Source organism: Symphalangus syndactylus, chromosome 3 (genome assembly GCF_028878055.3).
Source record: "Symphalangus syndactylus isolate Jambi chromosome 3, NHGRI_mSymSyn1-v2.1_pri, whole genome shotgun sequence".
NCBI lineage: Eukaryota > Metazoa > Chordata > Mammalia > Primates > Hylobatidae > Symphalangus > Symphalangus syndactylus.
In genome coordinates, this window is record NC_072425.2 from 58,252,892 (window position 1) to 58,273,593 (window position 20,702).

The 20,702-nt window shown below is 44.5% G+C and overlaps 1 long non-coding RNA gene across 1 annotated transcript; it reads right to left on the bottom strand.

The window, feature by feature from the left end:
• Positions 1-1,008: 1,008 nt before the first annotated feature.
• On the bottom strand, positions 1,009-2,784 carry LOC129478327 (uncharacterized). The gene is made up of 3 exons (XR_008656400.2): positions 2,562-2,784; positions 1,401-1,708; positions 1,009-1,106 (listed from the first exon to the last, which is right to left on the bottom strand). It is a non-coding gene; the product is annotated as an uncharacterized lncRNA (long non-coding RNA).
• Positions 2,785-20,702: the final 17,918 nt, after the last annotated feature.

Below are 20,702 nucleotides of genomic sequence, written 5' to 3' on the forward strand. Positions count from 1 at the left end.
TTGGGGGCCTGCCTGCAAGGAGCTTACAGTCTACCAGGAGGGCAAACAACTAACTGAGTGATGGCTCTAGACAGGGAGGAGCTTCACATGATGGATGCATGCTCACTAGTTCAGATCTTCGCTCAGCACTTACTATAGTCTGACCTTGAGCAAATTTTTTTTTCTTTTTTTGAGATGGAGTCTTCCTCTGTCACCCAGACTGGAGTACACTGGCACAATCTCGGCTCACTGCAACCTCTGCCTCCCAGATTCAAGCAGTTCCCTGCCTCAGCCTCCCAAGTAGCTGGGATTACAGGTGCCTGCCACCACACCTGGCTAATTTTTGTATTTTTAGTAGAGACAGGGTTTCACCATCTTGGCCAGGCTGGTCTTGAACTCCTGACTTCATGATCCACCCACCTTGGCCTCCCAAAGTGCTGGGATTACAGGTGTGAGCCACCGCGCCCAGCCGACCTTGAGCAAATTACTTCTCTTTGCCTTCATTATAGAAAACAACTTCTAGAATGGTTGCTAGGATTAAATGAGTTAACACATACATGGAACAGCTCCTAGCACATAATAAGCAGCTAAATACTTACCAGCTACTACTATAATTGGTACCAGCCATGTGACCTGGAGACTGGGCTTCATTTCCTCATACCTCACGGGGTCTGCCAGGTCAGATGCAATAATGGGTGTAAAAGACATTTATGTACTGTTAAGGTACATTACAAAATGTATAGTGTCATCACCATGTATTTAGTTACTTCTGATCTTGATTGTTTACTGTCCCTACAGGTAAGCTTACAATGTAGGAATCTTTTTGTTTTCTGTCACTGATGCATCCTGACCTCCAAAAACAGTGCCTGGTACATAAAGCACTCAATAGAGAGTTGTTGAATTTCTTCAATGAATCAATAAATTAATGAACAACTAAATAAGTGATCCTGGGTGTCTGAGTCAGCTAAGATGGCCATAACAAAATACCACAGATTAGGTGGCTTAAGAAACAGAAATTTATTTCTTACTCTCCTGGAGGCAGATGTCCGAAATCAAGGCACTGGCCATTTTGGTCCCTGGTGAGGGCTCTCTTCCTGGCTTGCAGGCGGCTGCCTTCTTTGTGTGTCCTTACACAGCAGAAAGACAGACAGAAAGAGAGAGGGACGGGGAGAGATAGTGAGGGCTGGTGTCTCTTCTTACAGGGGCACAAATCTCATCACCAGGGCCCCACTCTTGTAACCTCTTTAACCTTAATTACTTCCTCAAAGGCCCTACCTCCAAATGCTGTCACTTTAGAGGTTAGAGTTTCAACATACGCATTTTGGGAGGACACAATTCAGTCCATAACACGGCGTAAGTGCACACATACATTTCCATAAACATCGAAACAAAAATTCCGTAAATTCACTGTGGCTTGTCACCCCTTGATATGAACTTCTTTGAGCTCTGGCCATCTCAGGATACCTGCACCACCACCATCGGCGCCGTGGCCTTTGTCTTCTTTGCAGGGCGAGTCTCTCCCGGGTTCCCCTGACTGCACCTCTAACAAGCCAATTGTCCAGTGTGACCAAGGAAGAAGAGTCTCACAGATTTTAACCAAGAAAGGGAAGGTCCAGTTGGTCTTGTCAAAAGACAAAATTCCAACAAATATACTTATAGATCTAACTGGCTTTTATTTGCGATTCACGAATCAGGGCAGCTTCCATTCCACAAAAGAGCATGAGGGTTCCTGCTGGAAGGCAGCAGAACAGTGGGTTTTGTAAGATGGGAACAAGGAAATAGGGGAAAAAAAATTTTAAAGGCAGATTGGCTAACATCAGGTTACTTTTTGTGTAAAAAAGCAGAGGACTTCCTTATTGCACTGACACAGATAGACTGGAATCTCCTGTTCTCAAGAAAAACTAGTCTGTGTTGGATCTGTCTGCTTCCTTAAAGCTTCTATTTGATGATGAGGTATTTAGCATGAATGATTCCATTTTGGTTTGGTCTGGTCTGCTAGGGCCTAGTACAGGAGTTCAGTCCAAAATAGCGGGCTCCCATAATTTTGTTTAACAGCCTAAACTTAAGTTCTTCAGTGATCTGAATCCTCGGCTAGACCAAAATCTTCTGCTAAGCTGCTCTCCTTTTGACTGTCTGGCTGAGTTGTTGAAGGCCACAAAATATTTAGCAGGTAAAAGTACTGTTCAGGAACTATAATAATTTATTTTGTATTCATGGCGCTTTTCTGGCTTATAGAACATTGTTAATAAGTTGCTGTAATGTGCGTTTATATTTATGAATTTATAAATATTATGAATAATGTGATGATTATTGAGAGGCATATTGCCAAATATGCATATACTGATTATCAGTCTATCTATGTATTTATCAATGTACATAAATATATCAGTTTTGTTTTCAGGGAAAAAACTGTTTGCAATCTATAACTTTCAAGGCTCTTATCTCTAAATTGAACATGTACCTAGTGGTATCAGACAGAACAAGACTCCAGATAGTAACTAAACAGTCCTTTTTCTTATGACAGCTACTTAATCTGTAACAAAACAAGCAAACATAAAAACTAAATGATATCTAAAGCTTACCACCAATAAAATAAGTCAGCAACTGAACAAAGCACCTTTCTTCAGGCTAGATCTTACATAGACACACAGTATCGACTTCAAAGCCACTTCAGAAGAGACTCAGAAAGCTGCTGGGCCCAGCCTTGCCCTTAGGTTTGTTAGCTTCAGGGTCACAGTCCCAGCGGGGAGCTGACCCATGAATCACACCTGCTTCACAGCCCTGCCAGCACTCACGGGGCCCAGTGAGAAGCCACAGGCATGTTGGTAGCCAGGCCAGGAGACCCAAGGGCCACGCCCGTAGTTCGACAGAGTCATGTTAACCGTGGTTGTTATGGAGACAGCCAGTGTTCTTCATGAATGAGTAGCTGTTCTGTCGCTCTGCCTGGGTCCGGGGACAGGCTGGCTCGTTACAAAGGCACCCATTACGGAAGACAGGCTCAGAGGCAGGAGTGGCCCAGCCCTGCCTTGTAGACGCTGATTGAGCTCTGCTACAGAAAATGCTTGACACAAGACCGTGCACCCCACCCCCAGCCCAAACATGCCTTGACTCTTAAAACAGCCCTGTATAACCACACAGGGCTTCTTGCCCTGTTGATGGCTGCACACACCAATTTTTCCACAACCTTCAAAACCCTTCCTGAAGGATGTTGTGGAGCAAATCCCAGAAGATAAATACCTTGTGAATGAACCCAAACGCAGAGGGCTGTGATTACAGACCCTAGAGCAGCCTTCGAAGTATGCAGGGTTCTTCCCTAAGGCATCACCTTCTCACTAACCAAAAAGGAACTGATTGGTGCTGTGTCCCTCTCACTTATTCTGCTAGGTTGAAGCCTGCTGGATGCAAACTTTGTGCTGTGCTTTTTGTATTCGCTATTTGCAGAGCAGAACATTATTTTTTGGTGGAAGATACAGCTGTGGATATTTGAATCCCTGCCCTCAATTAACTCATAATCTCTTGGACTCATATATTAACAATAAGAGGGTGGAACAGAAAAGTGGCTCCCAACTGATACAGGGTTAAGCCTGTGTAATGACAAACTTCAGAGCTGAACAAGCAGAGGACAAATCACTTAAATGCATGGCTTTAGAGCACTGAGGTCAGAACTACACAGCCATCAAAAAGAATGAGGCAGAGCCTGTGTGCTGATATGGAATAAGCCTAAAACACACCAGAGACTGACAAAGTAAGGAGCACAACAGCCTGTATGATGTATTCCCTTTTGTGGAGAGGAGATGGGGAGGAGGGGACAGGGAGTAGAGGGGGAGGGTGGGAAAATGCAGAGAAGAAGCCCAGAGCATTCCTAGGAAACTGGCAACAGACTGTTTGTTTGTTTGTTTTGTTTTGAGACTGAATCTCACTCTGTTGCCCAGGCTGGAGTGCAGTGGTACAATCTCGGCTCACTGCAATCTCCGCCTCCCAATTTCAACCAATTCTCCTGTCTCAGCCTCCCGAGTAGCTGAGACTACAGGCACATGCCACTACGCCCAGCTAATTTTGTAGTTTTAGTAGTGATGGGGTTTCACCATATTGGTCAGGCTAGTCTCGAACTCCTGACCTCAGGTGATCCACCCGCCTCCGCCTCCCAGAGTGCTGGGATTACAGGCCTGAGCCACTGCACCCGACTCCCCCGCCTTTTTTTTAAAAAGAAACTTTCTTGGGGTGTAACTGACAGACAATAAGCTGCACATATTTAAAGTATATAGTTTGATATATGTATACACTGGCAAAACTATCATCTCAAAGAGTACACATCTTCATCCCCCTCAAAGTTTTCTTGGGCCCCTTGGCAATGCCTCCCTCTTGACCTTTCCCACTCATTCCTCATTCCCTAGCCAACACTCCAACACTGATGTCCTTTCTGTCAATACAGATTAGTTGGTATTTTCTAGAATCTTTTTTTGAGACAGAGTCTCACTTTGTCACCCAGGCAGGAGTGCAGTGGTGCAATCTCAGCTCACTGCAACCTCCACCTCCTGGGTTCAAGCGATTCTCCTGCCTCAGCCTCCTGAGTAGCTGGGATTACAAGCACATGGCACCATGCCCGGATAATTTTTGTGTTTTTAGTAGAGACAGGGTTTCACTAATGTTGGCCAGGCTGGTCTCCAACTCCCGACCTTAGGTGATCCACCTGCTTACGCCCTGAAAAGTACTGGGATTACAGGCATGAGCCACCGTGCCCAGCCTAGAATTTATATAAATGGAATTACATCATATTTGCTCCTTTTTGTCTGGCTTATCACCCAACAATTATTTTGAGATTCATCCATGTTGTGTATATCAATAATTCCTTTCTTTTTAATATTGAGTAATATTTTATTATATGGATATATCACAATTTTGTAATATACATTTGCCCATTGATGAGCATTTGGGTGGTTTTCTGTTTTGGGCTATTACAAATGAAGCTGCTGTGAACATCTGTATACACATTTTTGTATGGATTTATTTTTTCTTTTCTTTTGGTTAAATATCTAGGCTTGGCATGGCTGGGAATTCCTGTAGGTACATGTTTAACTGTTTAAGAAAATGCCAAATTCCTGGTTCTAGTAATTTCTTTGCAGAGTCAATCAGGTTTTCTGATGCAATTTCTAATGGAAAACCCAATCCAATTTTCTGATAAAAGGATCTGACAAATGCTCATGTGTGTAAAGAAAGATCGTTTTACTTGTTCTTTTCCAGTCTAGATGTCTTTTATTTATTTTTCTTGCCTGATTGCCCTGGAAAGAAGCTCTCACATAATGTTAAATAAAAGTGGTGGGAGCAAACATCCCTGTCTTCTTCCTCCTGTTAGCAGGAAGTATTCAGTCTTTCAACAGTAACAACATAGGACTTTTGCAGATGCCCTTTATCAAGTTGAAGACATTCCCTCTTATTCATTTGCTGAGAGTTTTTATCAGGCATGAATGTTGTATTTTGTCAACTATTTCCATTTACTGCAATTATCATATAATTTTTTCTTTTTTCTTTTTTTGAGACAGGATCTCACTTTGCCACCCAGACTGGAGTGCAGTGGTGCAATCACAGCTCACTGCAGCCTCGATCCCCGGGGCTCAAGCAATCCTCCCATCTCATCCTCCCAAGCAGCTGGTACTACAGTTGTGCACCACCACACCTGATTCATTTTTAATTTTTATTTATTTTTTTTGTAGGGATGAGGGCTTACTATGTTGCTCAGGCTGATCCCGAACTCCTGGGCTCAAGCAATCCTCTTGCCTTGGCCTCCCAAAGTGCTAGAGTTATAGGTGTGAGCCACTGCTCCCAGCCTGATGTGGCTTTTGTTATTATTGTTATTTTTGTTAGTTAATATGGTTAGTCAATTAGTAATAATTGACATTATTAATAGTATATTATGCATACTATGCATAATATTAATATAATATGCAATATAATATTAATATATCTCAGGATTCCTAAGATAAACCTTATTTGGTTATGTTTTATTATCTTTTTAATATATTTTTGAATTAAATTTGCCGACATTTTATTAGAATTTTTGTGTCAATGTTCATGAAGGATATTGTTCTGTAGGTTTCCATTTTTCTTGTTATCCTAAAGTGCTGGGATTACAGGCATGAGCCACCGAGCCCGGCCAGAATTTCTTAAAGCACAGAGCAACAGCTTAGGATATTCATTTAAAATCCAGATTTACAGGCATCACTCTACCCATGGAATCAGTATTCCTAAAGATTGGCCCCAACACTAGCAGTTTAAACAGGTGCCCCAGGCAACAGCTCTTTAGAGCTCTCTTTAAGGTTCTGCAAGGTAGGCAACGTTACCATGTGATGGGAATTCAAGGTCAAAGTGTCTAAAAGCTGCCTCTCTACGTAAGGGCTGCCTTGAAATCCCACTGTCAAGACCTCAGTCATTCAGCTAAAGGGAAGGATTAAAAAGCAGAATGTCTATTACAAAGCAAGTGCCTCTGCAGTTGAGCCAGATGCTTTTGATCCCTTCCCAGAGAAGAGCAATTTATCCAAATTCGTACATCTCTATCTCAAAGCGCTTAATGCAAGTATACGTTGACAGGTCTCTACTCCAAGAGGTAAATGGCAGGACTTTCCCTGGACACACGTCTGTGTTGGGATTTACCAGAGGAGAATGTCTGGTGCAAGCTACTATCAGTCATTAAAACCTTAGTCTGAAAGAGCAGCCGTAGAGAGACAGAAAGGCTGCTGTGTGGATCACTTGCTGTGTGAGCAGGAGGCTGCCACTTACGCCACCTAAACCAGTTTTCCCTTATGAGAAATGAGGACTCCTGCCCCTCCTACCTGATAGGGGCTGTCATGACCACCGCAGGGCACGAGGGAGTAAGAGGCTAGTCCTGATGCACAGGAGCCCTCTGGCAGTCCCAAGGGAGGAAAAACTGCCTGCTTCTGTGCTTGCTTGGAGTCTACACTGTCTGGTGGTCTTTTGAAAACTGCTGTTAATTAACTGTAGCTGACTTGGTTGGCTACTCTTTTTAATTATTTGCTTGGGGGGTGACTCTTTTATTCTGTGTAAAATTAGTTTAATACTCAGAATAACCAGCCCCTATAGACTTAAAAAAAAAAAAAAGACTTTAAAATGCAAATTTCCCTCCCCGTTCTTCTCCCTTGATCCTAAGCATCCACAGCACTTTGAAAGAGTTTGATAGTGATATAACAAGTGACATAAAGGCTCCTGGAGAACTTAACATAAATGCAAATAAATTTGTAAAATTTAAAACCAACAGTGAAAAAAATCAGAACTGTTGTTGCTTTTCTGGGCTAGGTGGGGATTGACTGGAAAGGTTGCATGAGGCAATTTTCTAGGGTGATGGTAATATTCTATGTCTTGGTAGGCTTTTGTGGTTACAAGGCAAATGCATTTGTCAAAATCTAATGAATGACTGTGCATTTCATCGTATCCAAGTTTTACATTCAAGGTAAGAGATGGATCTAGCAAAACGTTTCTTTCCTACCTCATGAAAACACCACCTTTTGGCAGACATGAAAAGAATACTGTCACTGGATAGAAATGGGTTCATTTGCCCATGCAACAGAAAGCCAAACACCAAAGTACCAGATGTTTGTTGGGAGAAAGGATTATTGCCAGGCAGCCAAGCAAGGAGATGAGAGTCAGGCTCAAATCTGTCTCCCCATACAAGACTTACAGTCTTAGATTTAAGGGAAAGATCTTGCAGGTGGAATTTTGGAGCTGGACAATGATTGGCTGAAAGGAAGCAGAGTTTGGAAAGTCCCTGGGTATGTGCAGTTGCCTCTTCAAGCTTCTTCATGGGTCGCATGTGCAAATTTGGAGGGAACTGGTTGTGACATCAAAAGGTCATTCATCGGCCGGGCATGGTGGCTCGATGCCTGTAATCCCAGCACTCTGGGAGGTGGAGGTGAGAGGGTCACTTGAGGTCAGGAGTTTGAGGCCAGCCTGGCCAACATAGTGAAACCCCATCTCTATTAAAAAAAAGTACAAAAATTAGCCAGGCATGGTGGCACATGCCTGTAATCCCAGCTACGTGGGAGGCTGAGGCAAAAGGATCGCTTGAACTTGGGAGGCAGAGGTTGCAGTGAGCTGAGATCACGCCACTGCACTCCAGCCTGGGTGATACAGTGAGACCCTGTCTCAAAAAAAATAAAAAGGTCACTCATCTGGCCTCCAAGTCTATGCTGTGCAGACTCTAGTCAGCCATATTGGTTCCAGACTGCTTCAGCCAGCTTTGTAAGCAGATGGGATTATAGCAAACTGTTTCTTTATCTGCCCTCCTGCAAGACAAGCTCAAGCTTTCTGTAGGTTACCAGTTTATTTAACCCTGTGGGGCACTGTGTCAATGCCAAGCTACTGAATGGTGACTCCGCCTTGCATTAAAAAGCATAGCCTGACCTGAATCCCTGTTTTCTAGACACCAGGAGGCTTCAATACAAAAGGCTCCTGCTGGTGTCCATAAATTTCTAGCCTCATCAGAATATGAACAATGTCCAGTGTAGCATAACAGTCACTAGTCTGGGTTCTGGAGCCTGATGCCTGGTTTTCAACACCGCCTCTACCCTTCTTATGATTTGGAGCAGGTCACTTAACTTCCAAGCCTTTATTCATTCACAGAACAGGAATAATAATTGTATCTATATCATAGAGTTGTTATGACAGGGATTAAATAAGAATTTAGCACAATGTATAAGGCGTGGTAATCACTAGAAATCATTGGCTATTGTCATAGGTTATTGTATTCGTATTTATTAGACTTCAAAGTCTCAAAGTTTGTGTTGGTTTGGAAACTTTGCTTTTTTTTTTTTTTAAATAGGAACAGAGGTAGTAACTCCACGTAGTGAAGAAATTATGTCTATTTAATTCTGTGCTGTCATAACCACTTTTAGAAAGGTGCTTGCAGTAATGAACACCCTATATTATTATTTTTGAGACAGTTTCACTCTTGTTGCCCAGGCTGGAGTGGCTCCTGAGTAGCTAGGATTACAGGTGTCTTCTACCACACCTGGCTAATTTTTTGTATTTTTAGTAGAGATGGGGTTTCACCATGTCGACCAGGCTGGTCTCAAACTCCAGACCTCAGGTGATCCACCTGCCTCGGCCTCTGAAAGTGTTAGATTACAGGCGTGAGCCACCGCGCCCAGCCCAACATCCTATATTTTATGTAAATATTATATCATGGACCGACTTGTGTCTCTTCAAAATTTATATGTTGAAGTCCTTACCCCCTGTACCTCAGAATGTGAATGTATTTGGAGGTGGGGATTTTAAAGAGGTCGTTACGGTAAAATGAGGTCATATGAGCAGACGCTTATCAAATATGATATAAGCCGGGGAAATTTGGACACAGACATGCACAGACGGAAAGCATGTGGACACACAGGGAGAAGATAGCCATCTCCAAGCCAAGGAGAGGCCTCAGGATAAACCAACCCTGCTGACACCTTGATCGTAGACTTCCAGCCTCCAGAACTCTGGTAAAATAAATTTCTGTTGTTTAAGCCACCCAGTCTGTAGTACTTTGTTATGGCAGCTCTAGCAAACTAATGGAAGTACATATTAATAAATGATTTATTAAAAGATAAAGCATGGGCTGGGCATGGTGGTCACGCCTGTAATCCCAGCACTTTGGGAGGACGAGGTCGGCAGATCACCTGAGGTCAGGAGTTCGAGACCAGCCTGGTCAACATGGCGAAATGCTGTCTCTACTAAAAATACAAAAAATTAGCCAGGCATGGTGGTGTGCACCTATAATCCCAGCTACTCGGGAGGCTGAGGTAGGAGTATCGCTTGAACCCAGGAGGCAGAGGTTACAGTGAACCGAGATCGCACCACTGCACTCCAGCCTGGGTGACAGAGTGACTCTGTCCAAAGAAACAAAAAAAAGATGAAGCATGATTAAGTGACCTTTTAATTCTAAGAACATGATCTGTCATTTTTAAAAATGCAACATTGCATTGAAAATGAAAACTGTTCTTGGTTGTGTTTTATAAACAAAAAGAATAAGTCACAAAGTAAGCTTTAGTTCCCAGGCTAGACTTCACATTATATGATTTAAATTTTGATAAGTAGAATTTTTTGGTTTCCAGAGCATTGTTTCAAATTTCCCACTGAAGACGTTATTCTCAAATTGGATGACTACAAACCTAATCTTAGCTCAAAATCTACAAGCGGTACAGGCACTATTGAAATTGTCGAAGGAAATGAGCTGGGAGATTTCAACAGCATGTGCTTAGGAGGCACACAGGACAACACAGAGCACACAGTGACTGCTGGTGTGTTTATTAACCATTTCTTCTCAATCTCTGTATTCTTTTTTTTTTTCTTTGTTTTTTGTTTTTGAGACAAAGTCTCACTCTGTCGCCCAGGCTGGAGTCCAGTGACATGGTTCACTGCAGCCTCAACTTCCCTGGGCTCAAGCGACCCTCCCACCTCAGCCTCCTGAGTAGCAGGGCTACAGGCACATTTTTGTATTTTTTGTAGAGATAGGGTTTTGCCATGTTGCCCAGGCTGGTCTCCAATTCCTGGGTTCAAGCATTCCTCCTGCCTTGGCCTCCCAAAATGCTGGGATTACAAGCATGAGCCACTGCGTCCAGCCTTATATTCTGTACTTGTGATGCTCTGGCATTTGGGGGCCTCACTGACTAGGTAGAGTCTAACCCTCTCAGGATTGGATTGCTAGAGATAGCACATAACTCCCTTTTGATCTGAGTGTGCCTTTCATCTGAGTGTGCCTTTCTTCTTCTTTTTTTTTTGAGACAGAGTCTTGCTCTATCACCCAGGCTGGAGTGCAGTGGCGCGATCTCGGCTCACTGCAACCTCAGCCTTCCAGATTCAAGCGATTCTCCTGCCTCAGCCTCCCGAGTAGCTGGGACTACAGGTGCATGCCACCACACCCAGCTAATTTTTTGTATTTTTAGTAGAGACAGGGTTTCATCGTGTTAGCCAGGATGGTCTCGATCTCCCGACCTCGTGATCCGCCCGCCTCAGCCTCCCAAAGTGCTGGGATTACAGGCGTGAGCCACCGCGTATGAAAGTGTGTACTGCATATTGAAAGTGTGTATTGCATATGAAAGTGTGCCTTTCATATGCAAACCAACCAATCCAAAGCCAGTTATCCACCGACCCCCCACAACCTTCTCTATCTGGCTCTCACACTAGGTCACTATCCACCTGCCCTAATCACTCCAGAGCCAGGTGCCAGGCAACCAGGGACAACTCCTGGGCCCCAGAGCTCACTGTACTCAACCTAGACAATCCGAAATCTGCTTACCATGCCTTGCGTTGACTTTTCTGTGGAAACCATGCTAAAGACTATTGCCCAGGTTTTCCCCTTGCTCCCTCTGTCTCCTGACCAATCCTGCTGTTTCCCATGAGGCCCTGCAGTGCCTGGCCTGCCCCCTTCTGCAAGAACCAAGAGTCACAAACTGTCTTTCAATAGCAGTCATCTCCTGAACTGTTGGTCTCAGTGTACCTGAATATAAAGAAAATCTTGGGTACATTGTAAAACAGGAAGCCCACTCAGAGGGGTCTACGCAGGAGGCCTGTGGTCTCCTCTTAATCTGGATGGAACCACCTAGTCTGTAGGTTTCTACTCATCACTAGGCTCTTACCTCCACACTTCTTCCCCCAGGATGCCCCAAATTCCAAGTTAGATCTTCATTCCTTCAGTTTAAGCCTTTAGTTTCTTATTATGTGCAGTGCCCCTGGATTTAGACATGGCTATGCTTTCATCATTTATCCAACCCTTCCAGGATGTGACAGCAAACTACAGAGGCACTGGGCTGAGAACCAGAGAGGGACGGAAGAGACGCCACTGCTGCCACTGATAGACGTCCTTGTCTAATTTTTTTAACTTATTTTGTCATTGATGATTAAGAAAGGGATTATGGGGATATGAACCTTGATTTCGACCTTGTTTTTCCTTCTTTCCTTGTCTGTTTCTTTCTTACCTTTTCGTTTTTGGCTTCATGGGTTATCACTATAGCTAATCCAGATAAAGAATTACAAGATTTCCTTAACTAGTTGGAAAACAACATTTCAATGATTACTCATCTCTAAATGATAATAATACAAATTGTAAAAATGGTAAGGCTGGTTAAAACCAAACTCTTGGGATAAACAAGGAACCTGTGGAATAGGCTTCAAATTCCCTCTTTTCTAAATGATTTCTACAAATACAGTTATCTATTTTCCTTCCCTCCCTCCCTCCCTCCGTCCCTCTCTCCCCCCACCCTCTTTCTTTCTCTTTCTCTCTTTCTCTCTTTCTTTTCCGACACGGAGTCTTGCTCTGTTGCCCAGGCTGGAGTGCAGTGGTACTTTCTCATCTCACTGCAACCTCTGCCTCCTGAGGGTTCAAGCGATTCTCCTGCCTCAGCCACTCGAGTAGCTGTGATTACAGGTGCACGCTGCCATGTCCAGCTAATTTTTTTTTTTTTTTTTTTTTTTGAGACAGAGTCTTGCTCTGTCGCCCAGGCTGGAGTGCAGTGGAGCGGTCTCGGCTCACTGCAAGCTCCTCCTCCAGAGTTCATGCCATTCTCCTGCCTTAGCCTGCTGAGTAGCTGGGACTACAGGCGCGTGCCACCACGCCTGGCTAATTTTTTGTATTTTTAGTAGAGAAGCGGTTTCACCTTGTTAGCCAGGATGGTCTTAATCTCCTGACCTCATGATCCACCCGCTTTGGCCTCCCAAAGTGCTGGGATTACAGGTGTGAGCCACCGTGCCCAGCCTAATTTTTTGTATTTTGGTAGAGACGGGGTTTTACTGTCTTGCCCAGGCTGGTCTTGAAAACTCCTGACCTCAGGCAATCCACCTGCCTCAGCCTCCCAGATTGCTAGGATTGCAGGAGTGAGCCACTGCACCTGCCCTGCAATTGCTATTTTTACATATTATCTCAGTGCTCTGAAATTATCCTAGCCTACATGCAAGAATGGGTAAAGGCCCCTTAAACAAAAATGGAGTGAGTTCTGTTAGTTCTTTTGCTGTTTCACTGCTACAATGGCCTCTTAGAATTACAGTCGCGTCATTTAACTAGGGCCCGATTTCATAATTTGAGGTCTTGGTGGATAGGAATCTTCAGGAGAAATACCTAATTTGAGCTGTGTTGATGTCTTCAAGCATGAGGACAGGCTTGAAAGAAAACAGGCCGTTCCTAACCTGCAGGAGAAGTGAATCATGTTAACCTGGGGTCTTGGAAATGCTCATTTCAGGAGCTGTGCTTTGGGAGGTCTCAATCGCTGAAGGTCTTGCCTTTTGAGTTTTCTCATCTGAGAACGGCCTCAAAGGGACAGAGATGGTCTTGGGACTCTGCCTGGCAGCAGTCCATCTTCATCAGCCCCCTCCCACCTCCCCTGATCCCTCCCTCCTCTTCCTTCTTTACCCCACATAATTCCCTTGGCCCCTTGCCAGCCGTGCTGTCCATATGTGAACAATGCTCTACTTTGATGGAGGAAAAAAAGGGTCTTTAATTTTTTTTTTTTTTTAGTTATCAAAAGTATTGGTACCTTGTGGCTCATGCCTGTAATCCCAGCACTTTGGGAGGCCGAGGCAGGTGCATCAGTTGAGGCCAGCAGTTTAAGACCAGCCTGGCCAACATGGTGAACCCCGTCTCTAGTAAAAATACAAAAATTAGCTGGGCGTGGTGGCGTGCACCTGTGATCCTAGCTACTCAGGAGGCTGAGGCAGGAGAATCGCTCAAACCCAGGAGGTGGAGGTTGCAGTGAGCTAAGATTGCAGCACTGCACTTCACCCTAGGCGACAGAGCAAGACTCCATCTCCAAAAAAAAAGTATTAGTACCTTGATATTTTTTCTATCTCTAGAGGTTTGCTTACAAATACACATATCTATATTAGGGAGAGGACTACATAAACACTCAAAGAGATAAAACATTAATGATGCAACATCAGACATTCTTCAGGAAGGCAGTGAGGGTAGGATCCACCAGGCCCAGCCTCCCAGAGATGTCCCCTCTGCTCCCCCCAGCTCCTCCACGGGTTAGGCTGGCTCCACTCTTGTGTTCTTTCCATCCTTAATTCAAACTCCATGTCCCTCTTCTCCAACTGTTTCCAAATTTCAAACTGCAGCCCTGATGGATCCTTTCTTGTAAGAAGGCTGCTCTTCCTGGCTAGCCTGAAAATCTTCCCCGGCTCATTACCATAGCAACGAGAGCACGCCGCTGAAATCTGCAGCACGGGGCTGGCAGCGCAGCCCCCACACACCACGACTCAGATGGCAACCGCCTCAGGCCACTAAAGGAGCAACTCTTTCTGAGCTCATAGATATTAAAAATAGAAAATGGTATCCCTTGATCAAATTACTGCATGCCTCCAGACTACTTTCCTCTCCTATGTGTGACAGGAGTGAGTTTTTCTTTCATTGCAGAGGAAAATCTAGAGATGGTTCTGTCTAATCCCACACAAAATAGCAGTGACTCAGTGTACAGGTCGGGAGGACCCTCTATTCGGCAATCATCACCCCTCTAAGGACTTGGAGCCACCCTGCACCTCAAGACACTCACATCTGGGGTTGTGGAAAGGGGGCAGAAGTGAGCTCTTTGGGACCAAACACAATTTTGTGGCTGATACTGGCACGATCCTCCCTCGCAGTGCACGGGGCCTTTTGGCTGCAGAGGGAAGTGACCCATACTGAGAGGGAAAATAGAGGTTCTGTGGTTTTGGTGAGCACAGGGGCCACTCAGATGGTGACCAGGTGGGCCGCAGGCCCTAAAGAGGCCTTGACAAGGCCTGTGTCCAGTCTTCTCCCTAACCCAGGGAATCCTTTCTAGAGTCACTGCAGCCTCCAACTCTGGGCTCAAGAGATCTTCCCACCCCAGTCTCCTGAGCAGCTGAGACTACAGGTGCGGTGCCACCAAGCCCAGCTAATGCTTTGTAGGGGAATGGGAGTGGTCTCGATTTTCCAGCTGGCTGGTCTTGATTAGAGTTCTTTCAAGGCATTTCTTCCAAATCTTTTTTTTTATATACTTTAAGTTTTACGGTGCATGTGCACAAGGTGCAGGTTTGTTACATATGTATACATGTGCCATGTTGGTTTGCTGCACCCATTAACTCGTCATTTACATTAGGTATATCTCCTAATGCTATCCCTCCCCCCTCCCCCCACCTTACGACAGGCCCCAGAGTGTGATGTTCCCCTTCCTGTGTCCAAGTGTTCTCATTGTTCAATTCCCACCTATGAGTGAGAACATGCAGTGTTTGGTTTTGTGTCCTTGCGATAGTTTGCTGAGAATGATGGTTTCCAGCTTTATCCATATCCCTACAAAGGACATGAAGTCATCATTTTTTATGGCTGCATAGTATTCCATGGTGTATATGTGCCACATTTTCTTAATCCAGTCTATCATTGATGGACATTTGGGTTGGTTCCAAGTCTTTGCTATTGTGAATAGTGCCGCAATAAACATACATGTGCATGTGTCTTTATAGCAGCACGATTTATAATCCTTTGGGTATATACGCAGTAAAGGGATGGCTGGGTCAAATGGTATTTCTAGTTCTAGATCCTTGAGGAATTGCCACACTGTCTCCCACAATGGTTAGACTAGTTTACAGTCCCACCAACAGTGTTAAAGTGTTCCTATTTCTTCCAAATCTTTTCCTAACTGCATGCACCCCTCCATTTCCCCCTCACACCTCTGGCACTGAGGCTTTTAAAATTCAAAGACCAATAATCAAACCTGTTTTTCTTTCTGTTTTTCCCTTGTGCTATCCATACCCTTATGCAATGCACACAGACTGCCTAGATAGGGGACTTATTTGAAGCTACTTTGTGCAGGCTGGTGGAGTCTATAGGCCCCTTCATTTTAAATGCATAAAAATAAAAAGGAAACCAGTCATTAAAAGACAAATTGCCAATATATTAAAAAACAAATGTGTGATATCATAATATGTGTGCTTCTTTATTAATGCATTATTAAGATCAAGTTTTTTTATTTCAAATTGTTGACATGCATAAGTGTTATTTTGAAACACGTGCCACAAATCTAAAATACTATGAAAATACCTGTGTTTTTTGTTGGTTGCAAAGTTATGAGTACTGTGGAAAAGGTCAGCTGCCTACGTTAAAATGGAAGGAAATGCTAAATTTCAGTTAGGTGTTATATCAAGAACTGTGAAGCGTCTGAGATTTTACCCTACTAGGAAGGGCAACAAATTAGCATGAGACAGTTTCAGGGATGCTGATAGAAGACATGAGACTCCTCCTAGGTCAGACATAAAAGACTGTTTGCTATAGCAACAGCAGGATCCAGAATATCAGCATTTGTGCTCGTTCTCTGAGCCCCATTTCTGGCAGGGTAATGCAAAGAGTGCTAGATGATCCCTGCACACATTGTGGGTTGCATTACATTATTTATGTTAACATGTAATGGATGTATCGCTTTTAAATAAATTTATATTTTAAATTTTTCTCAGTTTTTTTTTTTTTTTTTTTGCTTTGTTTTGTTTTTGAGACAGTGTCTCGCTCTGTCACTCAGGCTGGAGTGCAGTGGTGCAATATTGGCTCACTGCAATCTCTTCCTCCTGGGTTCAAGTGATTCTCCTGCCCCAGCCTCCTGAGCAGCTGGGATTACAGGTGTGCGCCACCATGTCCAGCTAATTTTTGTATTTTTTAGTAGAGATAGGGTTTCAACGTGTTGGCCAGGCTGGTCTCGAACTCTTAACTTCAGGTGATCTGCCCACCTCGGCCTCCCAAAGTGCTAGGATTACAGGCATGAGCCACCGCACTTGGCCTCAGTTTTAATTCCTAAAATATTGGTAGATTCACATGATCAAAAACTCTTTGGGCTCATCGATAATTTTTAAGTGTGTTTACTTTAAAATGTTGGTCCTGAGACTGAAAGCTTGAGATCATCTGGTTTAGATGATTACATTGCATGGTTGGGAAGGTAGGCCGGGGCAAAAAACAAAACAAAACAAAACAGAAATGCTGGCTGCAATGAAAAAGCATATTAGATAATAATAAAAAACATTTTTAAAGAAAGTGTTGGGTGAGGTGATATCTAGGGTGGCAACATTAGGATTCTGTGACATGGGAGGGTAAAACTCTTTTCAAGACTGAAGTCACAGACACTTTAGTGGAAGGAAGCAACGTGTTAGGAAGGAACAAATCCTTCCGGCAGCCTGGTGAATCCAAGGTTAAATTCTTCCCTCCAATACAGCATCACTTTAGTCTCCACTAGACTCTCCTAGAAAGAGCAGAGGAACAAGGAAGAAATCAGAAAAACTGAGCATTTGTCCGAAGGAGACTGAAGTCAGCATTAACTGGCTACTTTATGGTTCTCTTCCCAACTCCACACCATTTCTCATGGAAACTCAAGAGGTAGATGAGCTCTATTATATAAAAGAAAGCAGCAGCATTCTCTGTATACATGCAAGTCACTGTCTCTCATCCTGCACCACTGTAAACACCCAGAACTGGGTGTCTAAATAACTGAAGTCAGGGCTTTGCATGTTCAGGCTTAGAGATCAATGCTGCGTAATCATTAGCTAACAAACCCATGGTGGTGGTGGTGGTGGCAGTGGTGGTTGGTGATGGTGGTGTCTATGCCTCCAAAGGCAGAAACTGAGTCTCTGGAAGGCTGAGGTGGTAGATGGGGAAAACGAGAAGTAGAGGCGCCCAAATGGAAAGACCAGAGTTTCCTCATTTATGATTTTGCCTAGAATGAAAATGGAAGACAGGAGTGCATATCATTTAGACTTTTGGATGCTTGCCTTTCTCTATTTCCAGTCATAAACCCTTGACACATCGAACACAACTTTTTGTTTTTTGACATGAAGTTTCGCTCTTGTTGCCCAGGCTGGAGTGCAATGGCGCGGTCTCGGCTCACTGCAACCTCTGCCTCCTGGGTTCAAGCGATTCTCCTGCCTCAGCCTCCCAACTAGCTGGGATTACAGGCATGCGCCACCAAGCCCGGCTAATTTTGTATTTTTAGTAGAGACAGGGTTTCTCCCTGTTGGTCAGCCTGGTCTCAAACTCCTGACCTCAGGTGATCTGCCTGCCTCAGCCTCCCAAAATGCTGGGATTACAGGCGTGAGCCACTGCGCCTGGCCTAACACAACTTTTTTTTCCCACTTTGCTTTGGCTTCCTGATTCCCCCTATTTTTTTTGTTCTCATTTCGTGGTTTCTTTTAGAAGTTCGATGTGAAAAACAACATGGGTGGTGGAAGATGCCTTTGGCAAAGAAAGTAGCTACATCTCTTTCCATGCAACCTCGTCCTTCCCCCAACAATCTCCACCCTCCCCCTTGGCCCCTGATTCACTGTGTCCCTGACGTCTCTCCTTCTGACTGATTTCCACTCACTGCCCTCAGGAATGTGCTCGAAAACTAATTACCAAAGTATCAATGCCCTGCTGGCTGCTCTGGTTATCCATTGCTGCATAACAAACCATCACAATATCCAGTGGCTTCAGACAACAATCATTTTCTTATTCTCCCTCTGGTTCTGAGTGCTGACAAGCGCAGCAGGCCCTTCTGGCTCAAGGTATCTCCTGCAGTTGCAGTCAGATGGAAAACTCAGTGGCAGGTGGTGGTGACTCCAGAGCTGACAGGTCTCCGTGTCTGGCAGGTGATGCTAGCTGCTGGCTGAGACCACAGTTGAGGTTGGTGGACAGACACCTACACATGGCCTCTGCATGTAGCCTGGGCTCCCTTACAGCATGGTGTCTCCTCACAGCAACAGGAACCTCCCAAGAGATAGCCAGGAGGAAGCTGTGCTACCTTTTATGACCCAGCCTCGGCCTCAGATCTGCTGTAGTTCATCTGTTGGAGTAGTCATAAGCCCTCACCCAGATTCATGACCCAGCCTCGGCCTCAGATCTGCTGTAGTCCATCTATTGGAGTAGTCATAAGCCCCCACCCAGATTCATGGGGAAGAGACACAGACTCCAGTCTCAATGGAAGGAGTGTCCAAGAGTTTTGGGGCCAAAGCAAGTCACAACTTTCCCCTTGCCCTCCTTAGTTAAGTCTGGACCATTGAAACTCCAGCTTTACTAAGATACTAGGGGCCAGGTGTGGTGGCTTACGCCTGTCATTCCAGCACCTTGGAAGGCTGGGGTGGGTGGATCACCTGAGGTCAGGAGTTCGAGACCAGCCTGGCCAACATGGTAAAACCCCATTTCTACTAAAAATACAAAAAAAAATTAGCCGGGCATGGTGGTGGGTGCCTGTAATCCCAGCTACTCACAAGGCTGAGGCAGGAGAATCACTTGAACCTGGGAGGCAAAGGTTGCACTGAGCCGAGATTGCACCATTGCACACCAGCCTGGGCAACAAGAGCTGAACTCCATCACAAAAAAAAAAAAAAAAAATGATACTAGGGCTTCACTTGCCGTTAACCTGCCTCACTAGGAATGGCAGAGACTGGTAGCTGTCACAAAACATCTCTTCTTCCTTTCTTATTTAGGAAAAGTTTTTATCTGCTCACATTGCTTCCCACAATATGAAACTCTATTTCCCAGATGCCTTGCAGCTAGATGTGGACATGTGACTAAGTTCTGGAGAAGGAAAGTAATCAGAAATGTCATATGCAACTTCTGAGAGGTGGCCTTAAAGGAAGGGAAGAAGCTCTTTTTCCTTTCTGTGGAATGGAATACGGAAGTGACAGCTTCAGCCTCCCCAGCCATCTTGGATTAAAAGGATGAGGGCCATATCTGGAGCCATGGAGCAGTGGAACCTGAGTCCCTGTTGACTTTCAGACCTGCCCTTTCACCCAAGATTGCCCACTAAAGACTTACTCTGTGAGAAGATAAAACTTTGCAGGCTTAAGTCACTATTATTTTTGGCTTCTTGTGGTGATGAGACAGCTGAGCCTAATCCTAAAACGGTATACAAACAAAAGCTCTCTGTCTTGGCTTTATGTCCTAAAGAGCAGAACCCTAAAAAGAAAACAGATCTTCCCCAGATCCAGTTGAATATCCTTTTACTACTCACTAAAACATTAGATTCTCTCTTGAATCTGGTGTTTCTCAATAGGTGTGCTACTCATATGGAGAGACAGAAGCATTTTTTGTTGTTGTTATTGTGCAGGACACTGAACTAAATCAATGGCAGGCTGGGCGCAGTGGCTCACGCCTGTAATCCCAGCACTTTGGTAGGCCAAGGTGGGTGGATCACCTGAGGTCAGGAGTTCAAGACCAGCCTGGCCAACACTGTGAAACCAACCCTGTCTCTCCTAAAAATACAAAAATTAGCCAGGTGTGGTGGCACATGCCTGTAATCCCAGCTACTAGGGAGGCTGAGGCAGGAGAATCACTTGAACCTGGGAGGCGGAGGTTGCAGTGAGCCGAGATCGCACCAGTGCACCATTGCACTCCAGCCTGGGCGACAGAGTGAGACTCTGTCTCAAAAAAAAAATAAATAAAAATAAATATGAAAATATTTTTTAAAAATTAGCCAGGCATGGTGGCATGGTGGTGTGCGCCTGTAGTCCCAGCTACTTGGGAGGCTGAAGCAGGAGAATTGCTTGAACCTGGCAGGTGGAGGTTGTAGCGAGCTGAGATCACACCACTGCACTCCAGCCTGGGCGATGAAACAAGACTCTGTCTCATAAAAAGAAAAAAAAAAGAAAAATGGTCAATAGGAGACATTCCCTCACCCTCATGCCCACAAATCATTGTTAAAACACAAAAGTCAGCAGGGCACGGTGGCTCACACCTGTAATCCCAGCACTTTGGGAGGCAGAGGCAGGTGGAT